Source organism: Microcaecilia unicolor, chromosome 11 (genome assembly GCF_901765095.1).
Source record: "Microcaecilia unicolor chromosome 11, aMicUni1.1, whole genome shotgun sequence".
NCBI lineage: Eukaryota > Metazoa > Chordata > Amphibia > Gymnophiona > Siphonopidae > Microcaecilia > Microcaecilia unicolor.
The window spans coordinates 163,001,028-163,026,109 of NC_044041.1; the positions used below are offsets into that span (position 1 = coordinate 163,001,028).

Sequence of the window (25,082 nt, forward strand, 5' to 3'; positions counted from 1 at the left end):
AAAAGTAGCACATATGAATTTATCTTGGGCAGACCGGATGGACCGTGCAGGTCTTTTTCTGCCGTCATCTACTACATAAGTACATAAGTAATGCCATACTGGGAAAAGACCAAGGGTCCATCGAGCCCAGCATCCTGTCCACGACAGCGGCCAATCCAGGCCAAGGGCACCTGGCAAGCTTCCCAAACGTACAAACATTCTATACATGTTATTCCTGGAATTTTGGATTTTTCCAAGTCCGTTTAGTAGCGGTTTATGGACTTGTCCTTTAGGAAACAGTCCAACCCCTTTTTAAACTCTGCTAAGCTAACCGCCTTCACCACTTTCTCCGGCAACGAATTCCAGAGTTTAATTACACGTTGGGTGAAGAAAAAGTTTCTCCGATTTGTTTTAAATTTACTACACTGTAGTTTCATCGCATGCCCCCTAGTCCTAGTATTTTTGGAAAGCGTGAGCAGACGCTTCACATCCACCTGTTCCACTCCACTCATTATTTTATATACCTCTATCATGTCTCCCTTCAGCCGTTTCTTCTCCAAGCTGTATAGCCCTAGCCTCCTTAGTCTTTCTTCATAGGGAAGTCGTCCCATCCCCGCTATCATTTTAGTCGCCCTTCGCTGCACCTTTTCCAATTCTACTATATCTTTCTTGAGATGCGGCGACCAGAATTGAACACAATACTCAAGGTGCGGTCGCACCATGGAACGATACAACGACATTATAACATCCTCACACCTGTTTTCCATACCTGTCCTAATAATACCCAACATTCTATTCGCTTTCCGAGCCGCAGCAGCACACTGAGCAGAAGGTTTCAGTGTGTTATCGACGACGACACCCAGATCCCTTTCTTGGTCCGTAACTCCTAACGTGGAACCTTGCATGACGTAGCTATAATTCGGGTTCTTTTTTCCCACATGCATCACCTTGCACTTGCTCACATTAAACATCATCTGCCATTTAGCCGCCCAGTCTCCCAGTCTCATAAGGTCCTCTTGTAATTTTTCACAATCCTGTCGCGATTTAACGACTTTGAATAGCTTTGTGTCATCAGCAAATTTAATTACCTCGCTAGTTACTCCCATCTCTAAATCATTTATAACTATATTAAAAAGCAGTGGTCCTAGCACGGACCCCTGAGGAACCCCACTAACTACCCTTCTCCATTGTGAATACTGCCCATTTAACCCCACTCTCTGTTTCCTATCCTTCAACCAGTTTTTAATCCACAATAGGACATTTCCTCCTATCCCATGACCCTCCAATTTCCTCTGTAGCCTTTCATGAGGTACCTTGTCAAACGCCTTTTGAAAATCCAGATACACAATATCAACCGACTCCCCTTTGTCCACATGTTTGTTCACTCCTTAAAAGAATTGAAGTAAATTGGTCAGGCAAGATTTCCCCACACAAAAGCCATGCTGACTTAGTCTCAGTAATCCATGTACTCGGATGTGCTCTGTAATTTTGTTTTTAATAATAGCCTCTGCCATTTTCCCCGGCACCGACGTCAGACTCACCGGTCTATAATTTCCCGGATCTCCCCTGGAGCCTTTTTAAAAAATGGGCGTTACATTGGCCACCCTCCAATCTTCCGGTACAATGCTCGATTTCAAGGATAAGTTGCATATCACTAGCAGTAGCTCCGCAAGCTTGTTTTTCAGTTCTATCAGTACTCTAGGCTGAATACCATCCGGTCCAGGAGATTTGCTACTCTTCAGTTTGCCGAACTACCCCATTACGTCCTCCAGGTTTACCGTGAAGTCAGTAAGTTTCTCCGACTCGTCCGCTTGATTTACCATTTCCGACACCGGTATCCCACCCAAATCTTCCTCGGTGAAGACCGAAGCAAAGAATTCATTCAGTCTGTACGCTACGTCTTTGTCTTCCTTGATCGCCCCTTTTACCCCTCGGTCATCCAGCGGCCCAACCGATTCTTTTGCCGGCTTCCTGCTTTTAATATACCGAAAAAATTTTTTACTATGTTTTTTTGCCTCTAATGCTATCTTTTTTTCATACTCCCTCTTGGCCTTCTTAATCTGCGCCTTGCATTTGCTTTGACACTCCTTATGCTGTTTCTTGTTATTTTCAGACGGTTCCTTCTTCCATTTTCTGAAGGCGTTTCTTTTAGCCCTAATAGCTTCCTTCACCTCACTTTTCAACCAGGCCGGGTGTCTTTTGGACTTCCGTCTTTCTTTTCTAATTCGCGGAATATGTATGGCCTGGGCCTCCAGGATGGTATTTTTGAACAGCGTCCATGCCTGTTGTACAGTTTTTACTCTCTGAGTTGCCCCCCTAAGTTTTTTTTTTACCGTTCTTCTCATTTTATCATAGTCTCCTTTTTTAAAGTTAAACGCTAACGTATTTGACTTTCTGTGTACAGTTACTTCAAGGTCAATGTCAAAACTAATCATATTATGGTCACTGTTATCAAGCAGCCCCAGTACCATAACGTCCCTCACCAGATCATGCGCTCCACTAAGGACCAAGTCTAGAATTTTTCCTTCTCTCGTCGGCTCCTGCACCAGTTGCTCCATAAAGCTGTCCTTGATTTCATCAAGGAATTGTATCTCTGTAGCGTGTCCCGATGTTACATTTACCCAGTCTATATTTGGATAATTGAAGTCACCCATTATTATCACATTGCCCATTTTGTTCGCGTCTCTGATTTCTTTTATCATTTCTGTGTCTACCTGCTCATCCTTGCGAGGCGGACGGTAGTACACTCCTATCACCATTTTTTTCCCTTTTATACATGGAATTTCAACCCACAGTGATTCAAAGGTGTGATTTGTGTCCTGCTGAATTTGTAATCTATCTGAGTCAAGGCTCTCATTAATATACAATGCTACCCCTCCACCAGTCCGGTCCACCCTATCATTACGATATACTTTGTACCCCGGTATGACAGTGTCCCACTGGTTATCCTCCTTTCACCAGGTCTCAGTAATGCCTATTATATCCAATTTTTCATTTAGTGCAATATATTCCAACTCTCCCATCTTATTTCTTAGACTCCTAGCATTTGCATATAGACATTTCAGAGTATGTTTGTTGTTCTTATTTGCATGATGCTTAGTACCTGACACTATTGATTTGACATCTTTTGTCTGATCTTTAGTTGTATTTAAGGGCACCTGGCCTACCACGGTCTGTTGTGCAACCTCACTATCCAGAAACCCTATCTTCCCTGTTTGTGAGGTATCTTTGCAAGATACCTTTTCCCGAACCATGCGCTTTTGAGCGACTGTCGGCCTTCCCCCATTTCTAGTTTAAAAGCTGCTCTATCTCCTTTTTAAATGCCGACGCCAGCAGCCTGGTCCCACCCTGGTTAAGGTGGAGCCCATCCTTTCGGAATAGGCTCCCCCTTCCCCAGAATGTTGCCCAGTTCCTAACAAATCTAAAACCCTCCTCCCTGCACCATCGTCTCATCCACGCATTGAGACTCTGGAGCTCTGCCTGTCTCTTGGGCCCTGCACGTGGAACAGGTAGCATTTCAGAAAATGCTACCCTAGAGGATCTGGATTTGAGCTTTCTACCTAAGAGCCTAAATTTGGCTTCCAGAACCTCTCTCCCACATTTTCCTATGTCATTGGTACCCACATGTACCAAGACAGCGGACTCCTCCCCAGCACTATCTAAAATCCTATCTAGGTGACGCGTGAGGTCCGCCACCTTCGCACCAGGCAGGCAAGTCACCAGGCGATCCTCACGTCCACCAGCCACCCAGCTATCTATATGTCTAATGATCGAATCACCAACTACAACAGCTGTCCTAATCTTTCCCTCCCGGGCAGCACTTGGAGACATATCCTCAGTGCGAGGGAATAGTACATCCCCTGGTGGGCAGGTCCTGGATACAGGGGTACTTCCTACTTCACCAGGGTGATGCTCTCCTTATAGGAGACCTCCCTCCTCCAAGGTAGCACAAGGGCTACTAGACTGGAGGTGGGACCTCTCTACAACATCCCTGTAGGTCTCCTCTATGTACCTCTCTGTCTCCCTCAGCTCCTCCAAGTCTGCTACTCTAGCCTCAAGAGAACGGACATGTTCTCTAAGAGCTAGGAGCTCTTTGCATCGGGCGCAAACATATGACATCTCACCAACTGGGAGATAATCATACATGTGACACTCAATGCAAAAGACTGGATAGCACCCCTCTCGCTGCTGGACTGCTGACTCCATCTTAGTGTTTTTGAGTTTTCCAATATTTTAAAACTTGCTACAGTATTAAGGATATTAGCCTAATATAAAAGTGTCTTTTACTTTATATAGAGGGGCATAATCGACCAGAAACGCCTATCTCCATGGGCGTTAATCTCCGAGAACGGGTCCGTGAAGGGGCGGAGTGAACCGTATTTTTTAAAAAAAATAGACGCCCATGCTTTATTCGCCAAGGTGTGAGCTGGGCGTTTTTGCTTTTCACCGATAATGGAAAATGAAATCGCCCAGCTCAAAAACGAATAAATGCAAGGCATTTGTTCGTGGGAGGGGCCAGGATTCATAGTGCACTGGTCCCCCTCACATGCCAGGACACCAACCGGGCACCCTAGGGGGCACTTTTACAAAAACAAAAAAAAGGTAAAAGAGCTCCCAGGTGCATAGCACCCTTCCCTTGGGTGTTGAGTCCCCCAAATCCCCCTCAAAACCCACTGCCCACAAGTCTACACCAGTACTATAGCCCTAAGCGGTGAAGGGGGGCACCTACATGTGGGTACAGGGGGTTTGGGGGGGGTTGGACGACTAGTAGCATTAAGCAGCACAATTGTAACAGGTAGGGGGGGGATGGGCCTGGGTCCACCTGCCTGACGTCCACTGCACCCCCTAACAACTGTTCCAGGGACCTGCATACTGCTGCTTGGGAGGAGGGTATGACATTTGAGGGTGAAAGTAAAAAGTTGTGAAACATCATTTGTTGTGGTGGGAGGGGGTTAGTGACCACTGGGGGAGTCAGGGGAGGTCATCCCCGACTCCCTCTGGGGGTCATCTGGTCATTTAGGGCACTTTTTGGGGCCTTATTCGTCAAAAAACAGGGTCCAGGAAAAGTGCCCTAAATTCTAGCTACAAACGCATCCATTATCGGCGAAGGGCGCCCATCTCTGTTCGGGTGATAACCACGCCCCAGTTCCGCCTTCACCACGCCTCCGACACTCCCCCGTCAACTTTGTCCGCATCCGCGACGGAGTGCAGTTGAAAGCGTCCAAAGTTCGGCTTTCGATTATGCCGCTTTATTTGTTTTTGTGAGAAGAACGCCCATCTCCCGATTTAGGTCGGAACTTGGGCGTTATTCTCGTTCGATTATAAGCTGGATAGTGTATTATATGATTTATTTAGTATTTCCTTCTTAGATGGTAATGAAATGTATTTAAAACTATGTTACTATGTATAAGCTGGACAAGCCAGGAACACATAATTTAATGACAATTAAAGAAACATAATCAGTTAAAATTAATATATTCAGATTCTATATATGGTGCCTAAAAGAAATTGATGCTGAAATCATACCCTAACTCTCCCTCTCCTTCTCTAGTTCCCCCAATTGTATTTACCATACATGTAACCCATTCTACCACAATTTCACCTTGTATTGTTCATACCGGAATCAGCTAACACCATTTACAGTACTATGTAAGCCACATTGAGTCTGCAAAAAGGTGGGAAAATGTGTGATACAAATGTAACAAATAATAATAATAATAATCATGCCTAGATTTAGGCACCGATTATAGAATACATTTAGTTGATATTTCAGTGCTTAAATCTACATGCATCCATTTATGCCAATGAAAATGTGGCATAAATCCCAGCACGTAGATTTAGGCGCACTGGGCCATATTATATTTCTAGGCATGTAAATTTCAGAATGCCCACAAAACGCCTATTTCCCTGTTCATAACCATGCACCTTTTTGCTTGCGTGCGTTATATGTTTTCCGTACATCATTACAGAATACAGTTAGCGAGTTGTGTACCTAAATTCTAATCAGTGCCAATTAGTGCTCATTATTGCTTGTTAAGTGCTGTTATCAGCGCTCATTAGCTTGTTTTGCTTGTTAAGTTATACACATTGTTATAGAATCCACACCAATTTTGGCGTGCATCTCTAGGCGTGCTACGTAGAATCTGGGGGCCAATTCCTAACAAATTTTTGAAACAAGGATATTTTAAGCAAATGTCTAAAATTTTCTTACTGCGATGCCTGTAAAATCAAAGAAGAAACTTCTTAAGTGTAGTTGCCTGAAAAGAGAACAAAGAATCAATGCATCTCTTTCTTCTTTTATCTTTCATAGGTTGATAGGTAAACAGATTATGGTTATGGTACTTATAGTTATGGTTTATTAGAGCTTGCTATACCACCATGACTAACTGGCAGCTCTCAGAAGTTTACAATACAATAAAACAACTTCTGTTAAGAAAAAGGAAAGGAATTACAAAATGTGACAGGAAAGTGGATAGAGCAGAGATGCAGAGGGGTAGGAATAGTAGAAGAATTAGAGAGAAGAGGGAGAAGGCAACAGCTGTTTGCCATAACAAAGAGGAAGGTCTTTAGTTTTGATTTGAAAGTTTTAAAGGAGATTTCATTATGGACAGGGCTTTTTTTGAGGGAGTACTTGGGGGTACTGAGAACCGGCACCTTTTCTTTTATCTGGTAAAATTGACCCATGGTCCTCAAGTTTTAATGAAAGCTCAGGCTCTACACATCAATTCTGCCTTGTTATAGATTCTGTGACTGGTTGCAGGGGGCCTGGCTATTGTGGGGTGAGTACCTCAGTGATCACCCCGCCCCTGAAGGGTGGCCTGGCATTTGAGTACCGGCGCCTTTTTTGGTAGAAAAAACACACTGAGTACGGATGTCTAGTGGGAGAGAATTCCAGTGAGAAGAGGTAGCAAAAAAGAAAGGATGATGATGAGTAGACTCTAACTGGGCAAATTTGGGGCCAGGCAAAATTAGGCGATGATCATTTACTGAGCGAGGAAGACGAGCCAGAGAGTATGGGATAGTGAGGGAAGAGAGATAGTGGGGTAGAACAAGCCTATGGGATTTAAATGTAAGGAATAACAATTTAAAGAGAATGTGCTGATGGATCGGTAACCAATGGTATTTTTGAAGTAACAGGGATGCATAATTGTAATGATGGGCATGATAAAGCAACTGAATGGCTGTGTTAAGGGACTGAAGCCTTTTAATAGTACAGCCTAGGTATATTATATTACAATAGTCCAATCTTGTAGTAAGTAAAGAGAGAATTAGGGAATGAAAAATATCATGACTAAAATACCAACATTTTGTACAAAGCTGGCGAACAATGAAAAAGCCTGTTTTATAAACATTTGAAATTTTTGAAATCATTTGAAAGTGTGAATGATAATTGTGAATCGAGAATGACTCCGAGGTATCTGATAGAATCTACTGGTTGAAGAGTGGATCCAAAGAGCTGAAGTGGAATGGAAGGGGCACTAAGGCCACACACAAACCAACATATTACAGTTCTGTCTTTGTTGAGGACGAGTTTGTGATCAGAAAGCCAATCAGAGATAAGTTGAAGACAATCCTGTAGAGGTCCTAAGGAAGGGTTAAGGTTAGTAGGATAGAGCAGGAGAATATCATCTGCATAGAAGTGAAATGAAATACCTGTGGATTGAATTAAGGTTGCTAAGGGCTAAGAAGAGAGGATAGAATGGGATGCCACAGGGAAGTGACCGAGGGGCTGCCCCTATGAACCCATGATTACAGTGTAAGTACGATTAGAAAGAAATGATGAGAACCAAGATAGGACTGAGCCTTCGATGCCAAGAGAGCTTAAATGGGATAGTAGAAGGGAGTAATCAACAATATCAAAAGTTGCTGAAAGATCAAGATAAACAGAAAGAATCATATTGTGTTTTTCCCTGTATGGACTTCATTTAGTACTGCAGTTAAAACAATTTTTGTGCTAAAGTGGGATCTGAAACCAAACTGTCTAGGGTGAAGGGCAAGTGTCTTTTCTAAGAGGAAAGTTGAATAAAAACAATTTTCTCTATGACCTTAGAGAGAAAACATAGATTAGAAACAGGTCAGTAGTGGGTCAAGGGAGGGGTTTTTGAGGATAGGCTTAACAATTGATCTCTTCTAATGAAATGGTAACTGACCAAGAGAGAGACTAGTGTTAATCTGTGACAATATTTGTGGGAGGAGTAGGAAATCTAGATGTTTGGGGCAGAAAGAGGGGAATGCGTCCAGTTCACAGTATGCAGGTTTTGTAATAGAAAGAGCAACAGAAAGGGAGTGGTGGGACTGGAGCTGGAATGAGGTCCAAGAAATAGATCCTGGAAAAAGCGAAAACTCTGGAGAAGGTGAAGGGGGGGGGGGGGGGGGGAGGCAATTGACTGAATAGTTTTCTACAGGTCCTGAAGTTTGTCATAGAAGAATTGAGAAACACAGTCAGCTGCAGGGGCCTGAGGAGCTGCAGCCAAAATCACTGAAGGGGATGTTAGGTTGTGAAAAATAGAATATAATTCCTTTGTCAAATTGGGAGCCTTCTTAATACGATTAGCGAAATAAAGTGCCTTGGCTTTACAGAGATGAAAATTGTAATCTTTTAGTTTATTTTTATAGAAGAGAAAATCTGAATCTAATCTAGTTTCCATCCAGATGTGTTCACATCTGCGCAGTTGTTACCAAATTTTTCTACAGAGAGATCGAACAGGATAGATCTGAGTAGCCAGAGCCACCTGAACAAGAACAGGAGTTACAGTGTGAAAACAATCTGACTGATATCTAAGTTCAAGGTGTCAAAATCTGAAGGAAAAGAGAACAAGGATTGGGAGATGGAGGTGGGATTTTCTCAGTGAGAGGTGCCTAGACCAATGTGGAGGGGAACGCAGAGGTATAGGAATATGGTGTTGGATACTTAAAGAAAAATAAAGGAGCAAGTGATCAGACCAGGGCATGTGTAGACTGGAGAGACCTAAATTTGAAGGCGGAATTTGTAGGGAGCAAGAAAAGATCCAGGATATGACTTTTTGGTGTGTCAGGATTCTGATCTTCTGAGAGTTGCAGATAACCTAATAAAGAAAGGAAACTTCTGGAGTGAGAATTGAGAGGCTTATCCACATACATATTAAAATCTCCAAGGATAAGGACCTCTGGGTAACAAACTGATGCTTCAGAAATCATCTGGCAACAGGATTCCCAAGAGGTTGATGTCACAGAGGGTAGACAATAGCATAGTAGAATGATAAAAGGATTTGGACCCGGGAGCCTCACCCAGAGGGATTCCGCATAGGAGAATTTAGTAGCCAAGTTTAAGTTTGCTAGAGTAGTGAATTGCAAGGCCACTTCCCTTCTTGGACATCCGACCCTGCAAGAGAACATTATAGCCATCAGGTAAACACCTTTCCTCACCGTTCCGTATTCAGGTTTCAGTGAAGCAGAGGATGTCAAAGCCAGAAGAGACAATAAGATTGCGGATTTAAGAGGTTTTAGATCGGAGAGACCTGCAATTCAACAATCAAAAAGGCCTAACTGAACTAGGTAAAACAAAACACTGTATCAAATAGAGAGGTGCCAATCCATAAGAAACTTTATACATTAAACAAGAGAATTTAAAAAGGATTCTAGCAAACACTGGCAACCAATGAACCTTGGCACATTAAGCAGAAAGCTGGTTAGAACGTCTCAAGAAGAAAATCAGTCTCAGTGCTGTGTTCTGAGTTTGCAACTTTCTCAACAATGACAGAGAACAACTCAAATAAATAACATTGCAGTAGTCCAAAGAACTAATCAATAATGCTTGAAAGCAAACAGAACTGATGCTCCCTGAAATACTTTTGGATACCAATGTAATGTAAGCATAAGAAAGAAAGATTTCTGAACCACCTTATTTATTTGAAGCTCCATCGAGCCTGTTAATTCCAGAAATGTTTTTCCAGAATTCTCACTGATGAGGAGAAGGAATAAACCTGATGATGTATTACAATATTGGGCTCAACAGGCCCTGTGGTGCCTGTAATTAACAATAATTTTGTTTTTTCTGTGCTCATTTTCAACCTGTGAACCGACATCCAGTATTCTGTAGTATTAAAGACTGTTTGGAAAACATACATTTCAGCAGAAACCTCCTTCTGCACTGGGAGAACTATAATGTCATCTGTATAACTAAAAAAACACCATACCTAATTTCTCCATCACAAAGCCTAATGAATGTACATATACTGTAGATTAAATAGCAATGGAGATAGTGGGGAACCTTGCAGTACCCCACACGGATTATTCCAAATTTCAGACAAATATGATTGCATATTAGCTCCATACCTCCTGCTTAGAAGAAAACCCTCAAACCAGGACATTACTAAACCCGAAATTCCTATAGCATCTAAAATCTATAGGAGAATTTCAAAATAAACTACATCAAACACGCTCGAAAAAGTTGAATTGAAGAAGCAATATGTTCTTCCCCTTACTAAGCCACAGCCTAACTGTATCCAATAAAGCACCCACCAAAGTCTCTGTGCTGAAATTCGATCTAAACCCAGTTTGAGAAGAATGAAGAATCACATGCTGTTCTAAATATTGTGACAATTGAGAGGCAACCATGCCCTCCATTAATTTAACAAACAAAGGAATTGATGTGATTGGTCTATAATTGGCGACCAACCCCACCGATTCCCTAACATCTTTCAATATCGGTGTAACAATAATCTCCACCACATCTGAAGGAAATTTCCCCTCAGAGCGACAGAATTCAAGCCAGCTAAAAAGATGCTGGTTAAACTTCAAAGGCGCAGAGGTGCCGTTTCCCAGGAACTCCAGAGATTAGGAAAACATAAGAAGTGAGTGTCAGATTCAAGAGGATGAGCCATGCAATAAAGAGGAGAAAGGCCAAGGGGGTGACTTTATTCTTGGGAGGAGGAAAGGGATGATGAGCTCTACAGGAACAGATATATAGGTGCATTTCTTAGCCTATAGAAATCTCCTCCTCATGATTCCCTAAGTATAAAACAAATTATAGAGTGAGATTTGGAAGAACATTGAATAAGCAGATGTCAGAGTTTACAGGTATGTTGGAAACAGTCACTTGCACCTATCCGTCTGGCTGCTGGCCCCTTACTTATTTAGAGTTTAAGATAATCAATTGCCAATGAAGCCCACCGATGCAGTGCACAACACACGTCTCTAGCCCCTGTGACTTTCAATGCTGATTCACACATCTCTGTGCTTCTGAACCACTGCTTGTGGCTCCAGGGCAGCTCAGCTGTTGCCAGTACATGCGTGGCTTATATTCAAAGAAAATATTATTCCAGTGATGACAGCAAAACACAATTCACAATTAACCTATCGTAATAATAATTCTTGTGTCTATTCAGTACACAGACCAGGGGACATTCAATGAAATTACATGGAAATACTTTTAAAACAAATAAGAGGAAATATTTTTTCACTCAAAGAATAGTGAAGCTCTGGAACTCACTGCCAGAGGATGTGGTAACAGTGGTGATTGTATCTAGGCTTAAAAAAGGTTTGGACAAGTTCCTGGAGGAAAAGTACATAGTCTGTCATTGAGATGGACATGGGGGAAGTCACTGCTTGCCTGGGGATTGGTAGCATGGAATATTGCTACTAATTGCGTTTCTGCCAGGTACTTGTGACATGGATTGGCCACTGCTGGAAACAGGATACTGGGCTAGATGGACCGTAGGTCTGATCCAGTATGGTTATTCTTATGTTCTTAACTTGAAAAGCCTCTGCTGGAGTGCACACACACAGACAGATAGGCAGAGTCTAGAACCATGTTATTACAATTAGATTAGATCATGTACTGTAATCCTTAGTTTGCAAGCGTAAGCCAAAGCAAAATTTGGGCATACTGCATGCAAACTTGACACTTTCCTGTGTACTATGCCCAGAATTACTGCAGTAAGGATTTTTTCTTTTTCTTTTTTTTTATTTTTGTGCAAGTTGCATTCTAAACAGAGGGTAGGGTTAAATGGTCATTTCTCTCAAGGGAGGAGGGTGAACAGTAGAGTGCCTCAGGGATCAGTACTGGGACTGGTGCTATTTAACATATTTATAACTGATATGGAAATTGGAATGATGAGTGAGGTAATTAAGGGGGTCTTTTACTAAAGCTTAGCTTGAGTTATCTGCAGCAGGGCCCATAGGAATAAATTGGGCCCTGCTGCATTTAACTCGAGCTAAGCTTTAGTAAAAGACCCCTTAAATTTGCAGATGATACAAAACTATTCAAGGTTCTTAAAACACATGCACACTGTGAAATATTGCAGGAAGAGAAGACCTTATGCAATTGGAAGACTGGCATTCAAATGGCAGATGAAATGTAATGTGGACAAATGCAAGGTGATGCACATTGGAAATAATAATCCGAATCATAGTTACCTGATGCTAGGGTCCACCTTGGGGGTCAACAATCAAGAAAAAGATCTGGGTGTCATTGTAGATGATACGCTGAAATCTTCTGCTCAATGTGTGACTTCAGCCAAAAAAGCAAACAGGATGCTAGGAATTATTAGGGCAACTGAAACTACTGAAAACTGAAAATACTATAATGCCTCTGTATTGCTCTATGGTGAAACCTCACTTTGAGTATTACATTCAATTCTGGTCACTGTATCTCAAAAAAGATGAGGAGGGGCATAATCGAAAGGGACGCCCATGTTTTGTTGAGGACGTCCTTGCAAAACGTCCTGATGAAGTGGCGGGGAAACCTGTATTATCAAAACAAGATGGATGTCCATCTTTCGTTTTGATAATACGGTCGAGGTCGCCCAAATCTTGAAATTTTGGTCATCCTTAGAGATGGTCGTTCCTAGACTTGGTCGTTTCTGTTTTTTGGCAATAATGGAAACCAAGGATGCTGTTGTAGGATTGTTGTAGGAGGTGGAAGGCCTCTAAATATTTAATATAGAGGTGGAAGGCCTCCAAATATTTAATATACAGAATTAATTTTCTCATATTGGACAGAGAGGAATGAAGGCTTCTCTCCTTCCAAATCATGAGAAACAGAGCTTGCTGGAATAGCAATTACACTTTACCTCCCCCCTCTGGCCAAGCCAGGTGAATTGTAAATCTGAATTGCTCCCAATCTCACCCATTAAGTGTGACCGGTCTCAGGGAAATTCAGGTGACAGAATTCTTTTCCCATGCCCCTTGGAAGTAAGATAGGTTCTGAGAAATATATCCTTGTGTGAGAAAAGCTGTAAAGATGGACAAACAGACCAAATGTTTTCCTCAAAACAGATGCTATGTATTTCTTTATTGACGGGAGATCCTGACTGACTGTGGGATACTAATTGAGGAGGTGAGGGAAGCCCTCCCCTCTCTCTTGCTCTTTTGTACTATAAGGGAAAGAAAGTTCTGTATATTATGTCTTTGCCAGATAAGAAGTTGGTCAGTGTCTAGTGCACTCTGCCCCAAGCAGGGGATGGAGAGCCTGACCTGACCATTTCCATTGCCCTTTCATGTTTTTTCTCCTCTTTTCTATACTAGACTATACTTGAATATTTTCTTATTTTTTTATCCTAATCTTTGGATAATTAAATAAACCAGTGTTAACCCCAGGAAGCGCTTCCTTGGTCTCTTTTTGTCTTTGTTGCAGTCTAAATAGTGCTACCAGTTGTCTGGTTCTTTCAAGGTACTGGTCGAGGGGATTGCATTTGTGTGAGTAGTGTCCAGCCATGATTAGAGACTCTGGAGGTGTGGCACGAAAAGCACAAACAATGCCCATCTCAGAAATGGCCAAATGCAAGCCCTTTGGTCATGGGAGGAGCCAGCATTCATAGTGCACTGGTTCCCCTGACATGCCAGGACATCAACCGGGCACCATAGGGGGCACTGCAGTGGACTTCATAAAATGCTCCCAGGAACATAGCTCCCTTACCTTGTGTGCTGAGCCCCCCAAACCCCACCGAAAGCCCACTACCCACAACTGCACACCACCTTATGGGTGAAGGGGGGCACCTAGATGTGGGTACAGTGGGTTTGTGGTGGGTTTTGGAGGGCTTGCTGTTTCCTCCACAAACATAATAGGTAGGGGGGGATGGGCCTGAGTCCGCCTACCTGAAGTGCACTGCACCCACTAAAACTGCTCCAGGGACCTGCATACTGCTGTGATGGGCCTGAGCATGATATCTGAGGCTGGCAAAAAATATTTTTAAAAATATTTTTTTAGGATGGGAGGGGGTTAATGACCACTGGGGGAGTAAGGGGAGGTCATCCCCGATTCTCTCCGGTGGTCATCTGGTCAGTTCTGGCACCTTTTTGTGCCTTGGTCATAAGAAAAACACGACCAGGTAAAGTTGTCCAAGTGCTCATCAGGGACGCCCTTTTTTTCCATTATGGGTCGAGGACACCCATGTGTTATGCATACCCAAGTCCCGCCTTTGCTAGGCCTCCGATACGCCCCCTTGAACTTTGGCCATCCCTGCGACGGAAAGCAGTTGGGGACGTCCAAAATCGGCTTTCGATTATACCGATTTGGACGACCCTGAGAGAAAGATGCCCATCTTCCGATTTGTGGTGAAAGATGGGCGTCCTTCTCTTTTGAAAATGAGCCTGATAGTGGAATTAGAAAAGGTACAAAGAAGAGCGGCCAAAATGATAAAGGGGATGGAACTCCTCTCATATGAGGAAAGGCTAAAAAGGTTAGGGCTCTTCAGTGTAGAAAAGAGATTGCTGAGGGGAAATATGATTGAGGTCTACAAAATCCTGAGTGGTGTAGTGCGAGTAGAAGTAAATCGATTTTTTTACTCATTCCAGAAGTACAAAGACAAGCGGACACGCGAGGAAGTTACATGGAAATACTTTTAAAACAAATAGGAGGAAATATTTTTTCACTCAACAAATAGTTAAGTTCTGTAACTCTTTGCCGGAGGATGTAGTAACAGCGGTTAGCGTATCTGGATTTAAGAAACGTTTGAGCAAGTTCCTGGACGAAATGTCCATAGTCTGCTATTGAGACAGACATGGGGAAACAAGTGCTTACCCTGGGATTGGTAGCATGGAATGTTGCTGCTATTTGGGTTTCTGCCAGGTACTTGTGACCTGGCTTAGCTAATGCTGGAAACAGGATACTGGGCTAGAAGAAACCACTGGTCTGACCCAGTATAGCTACTCTTATGATATGTTCTAATTTTTCCATTAGTGAGCAGGACTTGCAAAAATAATATACACAAAAAAAGGGGAGGTAAAAACCCTCATGATACCGTGAGATGTGAAACAAAAAAAGTGAGGAAAAACCAAGTGAGGATACCAAAAAACACTTTATTGTATAAAAAACGACCCGACACGGCCGTGTTTCGGCCCTAAGGCCTGCCTCAGGAGTCTTGAGCAATCTAAACAAAACATAATAAATAATATATTGTATATTATGAGATGACACATAAACATCAAAACTTAAATGTTTGTTAGAAATAATTAAAAATAATTAGAAACATCCCTAGTAAGAACAAACATACGAAAATATTGTACAAAAATAATGCTTAAATGGGTTAAATATTAGAATACATGGTATAAAATCTACATGATACATAAAATATTTTAAAATCTAACAATAAGTTATTCATGTATATTCATTGAGATGAACGCAATCATAACTATTGTTATTACATCTAGCATTTGTATGAAACTATTAAACATAAATATAAATTAATTAATGTGTATATAAATTGAACAAAATCATAATAATTATTATTGCACCTAACGCTTACATAAAAATAACTTAGATTCATATATAAATTATTAACATGTTAATACGATGATTAATACATGCACAATAAGACATTGAATCAAAATTTTAAAAAAATGAAAGAAATTAAAAATTAATTAAAAAATTATACATGACACATTATTTAAAATAAAAAATTAAAAGTACCTTGGATGATCTAGTGTATAAACATACACTATTGAAATTTTACTTAAACAAAAACTTCTTTGGTCTGTTTGTAGATGTGGGGATAAGATTTAATAAAAAGGAAAAAAGTCATTTTTGTGTGTATATGCCATATATAAATTAAACATTGTGTCTGAATTTGTGTTACGTCTGTGGCCGTGACCACCCTCAGACTTACCCTGTTTCTGGGAGTCAGTGGCTGTGCTGGCTTCTGCTTGTCTCTGTGTCTGTCTCTGTCTTAGTTTCTCTCTGGCTCTGTATGCTGATTGCCCTACTGAACCTCACCTGTGTGGGCTATGCCTTTTCCAAGATGGCGGCCGCCGACTCCTCTATGCCAGCATCCAAGATGGCTCCCGCTGGGCTGACTGCTCTGTGTGTCAAGCCTCTGTTTGGATGCAAGGTGATTGCTGCAGCTGTGCCTCTGGTGTGGAAAGGCTTTATTAATCACTTAGAGACTACAGCCCGGGCCTTTGCATTTCATTTAGGGCCCTGGTGTATAGAGTGCTCTGTAAACATGGACTGATGAGACAAAGTCAGCACGGATTTAGTGAAGGGAAGTCTTGCCTCACCAATCTAATGCATTTTTTTTGAGGGGGTAAGCAAACATGTGGACAATGGGGAGCCGGTTGATATTGTATATCTGGATTTTCAGAAGGCGTTTGACAAAGTGCCGCACGAAAGACTCCTGAAGAAATTGCAGAGTCATGGAATCGGAGGTAGGGTATTATTATGGATTAAGAACTGGTTGAAAGATAGGAAGCAGAGAGTAGGATTGCGTGGCCAGTATTCTCAGTGGAGGAGGGTAGTTAGTGGGGTCCCGCAGGGGTCTGTGCTGGGTCCGTTGCTTTTTAATGTATTTATAAATGACCTAGAGATGGGAATAACTAGTGAGGTAATTAAATTCGCCGATGACACAAAATTATTCAGGGTCGTCAAGTCGCAGGAGGAATGTGAACGATTACAGGAGGACCTTGCGAGACTGGGAGAATGGGCGTGCAAGTGGCAGATGAAGTTCAATGTTGACAAGTGCAAAGTGATGCATGTGGGTAAGAGGAACCCGAATTATAGCTACGTCTTGCAAGGTTCCGCGTTAGGAGTTACGGATCAAGAAAGGGATCTGGGTGTCGTCGTCGATGATACGCTGAAACCTTCTGCTCAGTGTGCTGCTGCGGCTAGGAAAGCGAATAGAATGTTGGGTGTTATTAGGAAGGGTATGGAGTCCAGGTGTGCGGATGTTATAATGCCTTTGTATCGCTCCATGGTGCGACCGCACCTGGAGTATTGTGTTCAGTACTGGTCTCCGTATCTCAAAAAAGATATAGTAGAATTGGAAAAGGTACAGCGAAGGGCGACGAAAATGATAGTGGGGATGGGACGACTTTCCTATGAAGAGAGGCTGAGAAGGCTAGGGCTTTTCAGCTTGGAGAAGAGACGGCTGAGGGGAGATATGATAGAAGTGTATAAAATAATGAGTGGAATGGATCGGGTGGATGTGAAGCGACTGTTCACGCTATCCAAAAATACTAGGACTAGAGGGCATGAGTTGAAGCTACAGTGTGGTAAATTTAAAACGAATCGGAGAAAATTTTTCTTCACCCAACGTGTAATTAGACTCTGGAATTCATTGCCGGAGAACGTGGTACGGGCGGTTAGCTTGACGGAGTTTAAAAAGGGGTTAGATAGATTCCTAAAGGACAAGTCCATAGACCGCTATTAAATGGACTGGAAAAATTCCTCATTTTTAGGTATAACTTGTCTGGAATGTTTTTACGTTTGGGGAGCGTGCCAGGTGCCCTTGACCTGGATTGGCCGCTGTCGGTGACAGGATGCTGGGCTAGATGGACCTTTGGTCTTTCCCAGTATGGCACTACTTATGTACTTATGTACTTATGTACACTGTTTCAGTGTTTGCTCTGTGTGAGTTTCTATGTTTGACTAGCCAGCTTAGGCACCGTGTGGCTTGTTAGCCTGTGTATAGCTTTGCTAGTGCTCTGTGTTTGTTTAGACTAGCCAGCTTAGGCATCGTGTGGCTTGTTAGCCTGTGTATAGCTTTGCTAGTGCTCTGTGTTTGTTTCCAGTGCATGACTTGTTAGCTTGGGCACAGCTTTGTTGTTAGCTGGTGTATAGCTTTCAAGTCTCCTGAGTGTGCTCTGCAGGGCCGTGCCGATGCGGTAAGCGCCGCAGGGGGGCGCCCACCTCTGGAGGGCGCCACCGCGGTGCTTACCCTCGCCCCGCGCCGCCGAGGACTTTAAATTACCTCGGTCGCAGGCTGCAGCAGCGTCGGTGAAAGCCCTGCCGACGTCTCCCTTCCCTTGCACTCATTGGTTCCCTCAGTGTCCCGCCTTCTTCTGACGTCAGAAGAAGGCGGACACTGAGGGAACCAAGAGCGCGGTGGGGGCGGTCCGCTCCGGGTGTCAGCGGGTGGGAGGTGCTCCGCTCCCGCTGCTCCCACCCTACCTTCTTAAAAAAAAAATAAATCAGTAAAGCGGCGTGGCAGGCAGCGCAGCTTCGCGTCTGCCCTGCTTGTAAAACAAGTAGATCTCCTCGTCGGGCCTTCGCTCACTGGGTCCCGCCCTCGAGGAAATAGGAAGTTACCTCAGAGGAGGGCGGGACCCAGTGAGCGAAGGCCCGACGAGGAGATCTACTTGTTTTACAAGCAGGGCAGACGTGAAGCTGCGCTGCCTGCCACGCCGCTTTACTGATTTATTTTTTAAAAGAAGGTAGGGTGGGAGCAGCGGGAGCGGAGCACCCCCCCCACCCGCTGTCATCTCGACAGAGCTGGTAGTGGGGTCGGATCAGGGGTGCCCAGATGGCAGAAGGGGATGGGGTGCCCAGATGACAGAAGGGGATGGGGAGGGGTGCCCAGATGGCAGAAGGGGATGGGGTGGGGAGCCCAGATGGGAGAAGGGGATGGGGAGGGGAGCCCAGATGGGGTCTGGGGCTGAAAGGGGAGGCCCTAATGCAAGGCATGTGGATGAAGGGAGCTGGAACTGGGGGCTGAAAAGGAGGGTAGGTGGGATAAGGGGGCTAGTACTGGGACTGGGGGCTGAAAAGGGACAAGAGCTGAAACTGTGGGACTGGGGGCTGAAAAGAAGACAGGGAGAAGTGGCTGGGGCTGAAGCTCGGGACTAGTGAGAGAAAAGGGCTGCGTTTGAAACTGGGGGCTGAAAAGGGGACAGGGAGAAGTGGCTGGGGGCCGAAGCTCAAGACTGGTGGGAGAAAAGGGCTAGGGCTGAAACTGGGGACTGGTGGGATAGTGGGGCTGGAACTGGGGGCTGAAAAAAAGGGGCAGAGAGAGGGGACAGATCCTAGATGGAAGGGGGAGTGAGAGGGACCTTGATGGATGGGAGAGGGAGGGCAAATGGTGGATTGAGCGGACAGAGAGAAAGGGCAGACAGTGGATGGAAGCGATAGAAAGGGCAGACAGTGAATGGAAGGGGGAGAGAGAGAGGGCAGACAGGGGCAGATGGTGGATGGAAGGGGCAGAGATAGAGGGCAGATGTAGATGGAAGGAGCAGGGAGAGAGGGCAGACATTGGATGAAGGGGACAGCAGAGAGGGCAGACACTGGATGGCAGAGAGAGAACAAAGACAGATGCTGGATGGAAGGAAGGAAGACAGTGAAAAGAAGATGAGGAAAGCAGAAACCAGAGACAACAAACTGTAAATAAAATATTTACTTTTATATTTTTGCTTTAGGATACAGTAGTATTGTAGCTGTGTTAATAAATGTTTATAATAGGTAATCTTTTTATTGGACTAATTTTAATACATTTTGACTAACTTTCGGAGAACAAAACCCCCTTCCTCAGTCAGGATAGGATACTGTAACAGCACTATACTGTATTGACCTGAGGAAGGATGTTTTGGCCTCTGAAAGCTAAATGTATTAGTCCAATAAAATGGTATTATTTTATTTTCTATATTTGTTTTATTTCTATTTGTTAATTTGTAAAGTGGTGATTGGTTCTTGTTAGTTTTTTTCAAATTTACATCTGCAGTCTTTATATTTTGCACAGTACTAGGGGACATTTTCTGTTTCTGTGGTGTTGCATTGTATGCAGAGTCTGGCATCTTGGGGGTTCAGTTTAATTTTTGTCTAAATAGCGTTTGGAATATGTCCACTTTGAGAATTTACATCTGCTATCTTATTTTGCAATGTATAGCAATTTGTTTCTAAGAATATTGCTGACAATTCCTGTCAGTGTGGCAAGTGGTGAGCGATCATTTTCACCGGGGGGGGGGGGGGGGGGGGGCGTGATCATTTTCACGGGGGGTAGGGGCGCCAACTGATAGTCTGCAGGGGGGCGCCAGAGACCCTAGGCACGGCCCTGGTGCTCTGTGTATGTTTCTTGTGTATGACTGGTTTGCCTGGGTATAGCGTTTCTATTAGCCTAGGTACAGTTTACTAGTCATTGTGTTTAAACCTGCCGACTGCCAGAATCCGGACAGTCCCTGCCTGTCGGCCTTGCCTGCGCCTAGGTGCCAGGGGGCACTCCTGGATCTTCATTCCTGCTGTTCCTGCTTGCAAGTTCCAGTTCCGGGTTTTCCTGTAAGTCCTACCGGCTGCCAGAACCTGAGGGCTTAACCCTCGGGGAAAGGTGGTCAAGCGTAGGTGAAGCCTAGGTCCAGTGGGTTCCAGTCCCGTGGGTTCCGCTCCAGTGTGTTCCAGTCCAGCGGGTTTCACCCCTGTATGTTCCAGTCCAGTGGGGCCACTTCAGTGTGTTCCAGTCCAGCGGGACCCACTCCAGTGCGCACCCATCCGGTGCGTTCCAGTTCCGTGTATTCCTGTGTAGTACTCCAGTCCGGGGTTCCGGTCCAGTTTTGTCTCATCTCTACCTTGGAGGTGATCTTGCCTGCCACTGCTGCTCCACGGTAGTGGCCCATGGGCTCACGAACCCAGTGCTCCCGGGGAAGAAGCCTGACAGTATGCCAAGGTCCTCGAGCACGCGACAGATCCAGTCCTGTGGGGCCCTCCAGTGTGTCCCAGTCCAGCGGGCTCCACTCCAGTGCGCACCCGTCCGGTGCGTTCCAGTTCCGTGTATTCCGGTGTAGAACTCCAGTCCGGGGTTCCGGTCCAGTTTTGTCTCATCTCTACCTTGGAGGTGATCTTGCCTGCCACTGCCGCTCCACGGTAGTGGCCCATGGGCTCACGAACCCAGTGCTCCCGGGGAAGAAGCCTGACAGTATGCCAAGGTCCTCGAGCACGCGACAGAATGCAAAGGCCATGAGCCCGGCAAGAACCCCCACCCAGCCGACCCAGCTGGGGTCCAGCTCCGTCATTGTGCTTGATCCTTCTATGACTCTTCGTCAGTATCGTGGGAAACTGTTGTCTCATCCTGTTTTGAAGAAGACCCCTGAAGCGGCAGCTGAGAGAAAACGTGTCCGGTGGCTTGGAATCACTGAAAACCCAGTTTCAGATATGGACCCTTTCATCACGCTCTCAGAATATCGCCGCAGCCTGGTCTTGAAGCCAGCTTTGTGGGATACTCCTGAAGCTGTCGCTGAGAGGAGACGTCTTGGGAATTCCATGCTCTGGGCCCAGCAGGGGTCCAGTCCCATTCAAGCAGAGCGCCCAGACAAGCCTCTGAATCCAGTCCGAGCAGCGCATTCAGCCAAGCTTCAGAGTCCAGTCCGAGGGACGCTGCTGACCGAGCCTCCGATGCCAGTTCAAGGGGCGCTTCCACTCAAGCCTCGGAGCCTAGTCCAAGGGATGCTCCTAACCGAGTCGCCGACTCCAGTTCAAGTGGCGCTTCCACTCAAGCCTCTGAGTCCAGTCCGAGGGGTGCTTCTGACAGAGTCTCCGATTCCAGTCCAAGCAGCATGTCAAGCCAAGTCTCTGCGTCCAGTTCAAGTGGCGCTGTCTACGGAGTCTCCTAGTACCAGTGTGGATCCCAGTTCCAACCCCATTTTTGAGCTGGATCCGTTTATGACGCTCCAGGAGTACCGGGTTGCCCTTTTGTCTGATCCAGCCTTGAAGGATACCCCTGAAGCTGCCGCAGAGAGAAAGCGTGTGTCCTGGCTTGGGTTTGAAGAAAACCCAGTTTCTGCTATTGATCCCTCTACCAAGCTGTTCTTTTACCGCTTCCAACTCCTATTGGATCCAGCCCTGCGGGATACTCCTGAGGCCCAAGCTGAAAGAAGGTGGCTTAATAGTCCCGGGTCAAGTGCCAGTCCCGGCCGAGCTGCTGAGTCCACGCTGTGGGCTGAGTCTACACCGGGTGCAAAGCCCAGCCGAGATGATGGGTCCACAATGAGTGCTGAGTCTACACCGAGTGCAGAGCCCAGCCAAGATGACGAGTCCACGATGAGTACTGAGTCTGCACCGAGTGCAGAGTTCAGCCGAGATGCCGAATCAGAGTCAAGTTACAGTTCCAGTCAAGATGCTGAGTCTGGATCGAGTTGGAGTTCCAGTCAAGATGCTGAGTCTGGATCGAGTTGTAGTTCCAGTCAAGATACTGAGCCTGGATCGAGTTGGAGTTCCAGTCAAGATGCTGAGTCTGGATCGAGTTGCAGTTCCAGTCAAGATGCTGAGTCTGGATCGAGTTGTAGTTCCAGTCAAGATGCTGAGTCTGGATCGAGTTGGAGTTCCAGTCAAGATGCTGAGTCTGGATCGAGTTGCGGTTCCAGTCAAGATGCTGAGTCTGGATCGAGTTGCGGTTCCAGTCAAGAGGCTGAGCCTGGATCGAGTTGGAGTTCCAGTCAAGATGCTGAGCCTGGATCGAGTTGCAGTTCCAGTCAAGATGCTGAGTCTGGATTGAGTTGCAGTTTCAGTCAAGATGCTGAGTCTGGATCGAGTTGTAGTTCCAGTCAAGATGCTGAGTCTGGATCGAGTTGGAGATCCAGTCAAGATGCTGAGCCTGGATCGAGTTGCAGTTCCAGTCAAGATGCTGAGTCTGGATCGAGATCCAGTTCCAGTTACAGTCAAGTGGTTGATTCCAGTCCGGGTCCAAATCCCGGCTCCGTTTTGGATGCCAACCCAGGTTCCAGTTCCAGATCTGCTTCTGTTCAGACTTCTAGTTCCTGTCAAGACTGAGATGCCACTTTGGGCCCCAGCCCAGCTTCTGATGTCAGCGGGGGTAGTGGCTTCAGCCTTGCTCTTGCCATTACACGGAATTGCCAAGAGGTCCACGACATTGTGGGTTCCCTCTGGGAAGGGTTACTTTTGAATTTTGTTCCTCTTGATGCATCCATGTTCCTGAGGTTGCCCCGTGGTGATTCGAAGGAGCCTCCTGATCACAGCTTCTACTTTTGTCTGCCAGTTTTGAACTTCATTGTGACTTCCAGTCCAGTGATCTCTGTCTGGCTTTTGAGACCCATCAGGAGGTTTCACCATAGTTACCCCTGGACACCTGAACTCCTCAGGGAGACCGAGAGGGGGGTCTTGAGGAGGGGGTACTGTTACGTCTGTGGCCGTGACCACCCTCAGACTTACCCTGTTTCTGGGAGTCAGTGGCTGTGCTGGCTTCTGCTTGTCTCTATGTCTGTCTCTGTCTTAGTTTCTCTCTGGCTCTGTATGCTGATTGCCCTACTGAACCTCACCTGTGTGGGCTATGCCTTTTCCAAGATGGCGGCCGCCGACTCCTCTATGCCAGCATCCAAGATGGCTCCCGCTGGGCTGACTGCTCTGTGTGTCAAGCCTCTGTTTGGATGCAAGGTGATTGCTGCAGCTGTGCCTCTGGTGTGGAAAGGCTTTATTAATCACTTAGAGACTACAGCCCGGGCCTTTGCATTTCATTTATGGCCCTGGTGTATAGAGTGCTCTGTACACTGTTTCAGTGTTTGCTCTGTGTGAGTTTCTATGTTTGACTAGCCAGCTTAGGCACCGTGTGGCTTGTTAGCCTGTGTATAGCTTTGCTAGTGCTCTGTGTTTGTTTCCAGTGCATGACTTGTTAGCTTGGGCACAGCTTTGTTGTTAGCTGGTGTATAGCTTTCAAGTCTCCTGAGTGTGCTCTGTGTATGTTTCTTGTGTATGACTGGTTTGCCTGGGTATAGCGTTTCTATTAGCCTAGGTACAGTTTACTAGTCATTGTGTTTAAACCTGCCGACTGCCAGAACCCGGACAGTCCCTGCCTGTCGGCCTTGCCTGCGCCTAGGTGCCAGGGGGCACTCCTGGATCTTCATTCCTGCTTGCAAGTTCCAGTTCCGGGTTTTCCTGTAAGTCCTACCGGCTGCCAGAACCAGAGGGCTTAACCCTCGGGGAAAGGTGGTCAAGCGTAGGTGAAGCCTAGGTCCAGTGGGTTCCAGTCCCGTGGGTTCCGCTCCAGTGTGTTCCAGTCCAGCGGGTTTCACCCCTGTGTGTTCCAGTCCAGCGGGCCCCACTCCAGTGCGCACCCATCCGGTGCGTTCCAGTTCCGTGTATTCCTGTGTAGTACTCCAGTCCGGGGTTCCGGTCCAGTTTTGTCTCATCTCTACCTTGGAGGTGATCTTGCCTGCCACTGCTGCTCCACGGTAGTGGCCCATGGGCTCACGAACCCAGTGCTCCCGGGGAAGAAGCCTGACAGTATGCCAAGGTCCTCGAGCACGCGACAATTTGATTGTACCGATTGATTGTTTTTTTCTATAAAAAAATTATAGTAATGAGTTGATTATAATATAATATATAAAATATAATGCTTATAAATTTCCATTTTTAATTTTAGCTAAAACACTTCTAAAAAAATAATAATTCTTTTGCAGTTATGTGTAAAAAAGATCAAAAATATACATATGTGTGGTGTGGTGTGTGGCAACGAATTCCAGAGTTTTAATTACATGTTGAGTGTAGAAATATACATAATATATGTAATCACACACCACAATTAATTAAGAACTATGAACTAGTCCTATATATCCTAAATAATAAAAAGCACCCTCAACGTTCTGAAGCTGACTCCGTGGCTTCAGTGAAGGGTTTGTAACATCCGAAGCTCAGGCTCCATCTCTGTCTGCTCCGCCCTCGCGTCAAAACGTCATGACGTCGAGGGCGGGTAACAAAAACACACCAAGCCACTCCCGTGCACACAACAAACGACCAGTGTTGCCAGGTGGGCGGTTTTCCCGCCCAATTGGGCGATTTTCCGCGACCCGCCGCGGGAAATTTTTGCCCGCGGCGGGTCGCGGTTTTTTGGGCTTCTTTTTCTTCTTTTTCTTCTTTTCCGCGGTTTTTCGGGCGGTTTTTTCGGCCGCGAGGGGCGGGGTTAGTGACGTTTTGGGCG

The 25,082-nt window shown here is 45.3% G+C and overlaps 1 protein-coding gene across 1 annotated transcript in view; it reads right to left on the reverse strand.

Annotated features, from left to right (window-relative positions):
* LOC115481000 overlaps window positions 1-25,082 on the reverse strand; it is a 211,217-nt gene that overhangs the window by 95,639 nt on the left and 90,496 nt on the right. The window lies entirely within an intron of this gene.